This window comes from Fringilla coelebs (genome assembly GCF_963513975.1).
Source record: "Fringilla coelebs genome assembly, chromosome: 35".
Classification (NCBI taxonomy): domain Eukaryota; kingdom Metazoa; phylum Chordata; class Aves; order Passeriformes; family Fringillidae; genus Fringilla; species Fringilla coelebs.
In genome coordinates, this window is record NC_140061.1 from 851,337 (window position 1) to 853,026 (window position 1,690).

The window sequence follows — 1,690 nt, forward strand, 5'->3', positions numbered from 1 at the left end:
ACCCAAAAAAACCCAAACCCCCCAAAACCCAAAAAAAACCCAAACCCCCCAAATTCAACTTTAAAACCCCAAAATCCCCAAAGTTTAACCCAAAATTCCTCAAATCCATCCCAAAAAACCCAAAATCCTTCAAATTCAACACAAAATCTCCCAAATTCCACCCCAAACACCCCAAATCCTCCAAATTCAGCCCAAAATTCCTCAATTTCAACCCCAAAATCCCCCCAAAACCCCAAAATCCCCCAAATTCATCTTTATAACCACAAAATCCTCCAAATTCAGCCCAAAATTCCTCAAATCCAACCCCAAAACCCCAAATTTAACCCCAAAACCCCAAAATCCTCCAAAATCAGCCCAAAAATCCTTCAAATCCAAAACAGAAAACCCAAAATCTCCCAAATTCAACCCAAAAACCCCAAAATGCCCCAAATTCAGCCCAAAATCCTCAAATCCAACCCCAAAATCCCACAAATTTACCCCAAAAAACCCCAAATCCCCCAAATTCATCTTTATAACCCCAAAATCCTCCAAATTCAACCCAAAACCCCCAAAATCCTCCAAATTCAGCCCAAAATTCCTTCAAAACCAACCCTAAAACCCCCCCAAATAAACCCAAAAACCCAAAAACCTCCAAATTCAGCCCAAAATTCCTCAAATCCAACCCAAAATCCTCCAAATTCAACCCAAAAACCCCAAATCCCTGAAAATCCAACCCCCAAAATGCCACAAAATGAACCCAAAACCCCGCCCGGCCTGGGAGGGGCCCCAAAACCCCAAAATCCTCGGAAATCCACCCAAAAACCCCGCCCCGAGCTGAGGGGGACCCAAAAAACCCAAAATTAACCCAAAAAACCCCAAAATCCCCCAAATTTAACACCAAAAACACCAAAATCCTCCAAATTCAGCCCAAAACTCCTTCAAAACCAACCCAAAATCCTCCAAATTTAACCCAAAACACCCAAAATCCTTCAAATTCAACCCAAAATCTCCCAAATTCAGCCCAAAATCCTTCAAATCCAACCCCAAAATCCCCAAATTTACCCCAAAAAACCCAAAATCCCCCAAATTTAACACCAAAACCCCAAAATCCTCCAAATTTGACCCCCAAAACACCCAAAATCCTCCAAATTCAGCCCAAAAATCCTTCAAATCCAACCCCAAAATCCCCCAAATTTACCCCAAAAACCACCAAAACCCTCCAAATTTAACTTCAAAACCCTAAAATCCCCCAAATTCAACCCCAAACCCCCAAAATCCTCCAAATTCAGCCCAAAAATCCTTCAAATCCAACCCCCAAACCCCCAAAATTAACCCAAAAAACCCAAAATCCGCCAAATTCGACCCAAAATCTCCCAAATTCCACCCCAAACACCCCAAATCCTCCAAATTCAGCCCAAAAATCCTTCAAATCCAACCCAAAAACCCCCAAATAAACCCAAAAGCCCCAAAATCCCCCAAATTCATCTTTATAACTCCAAAATCCTCCAAAATCAGCCCAGAAATCCTTCAAAACCAACCCCAAAATCCCCCAAATTTAACCCAAAAAACCCAAAATCCTTCAAATTCAGCCCAAAGTTCCTCAAATCCAACCCCAAAACCCCCCAAATTTAACCCAAAAACCACCAAAACTCCCCAAATTTAACTTTAAAACCCCAAAATCTCCCAAATTCCACCCCAAACACCCCAAATC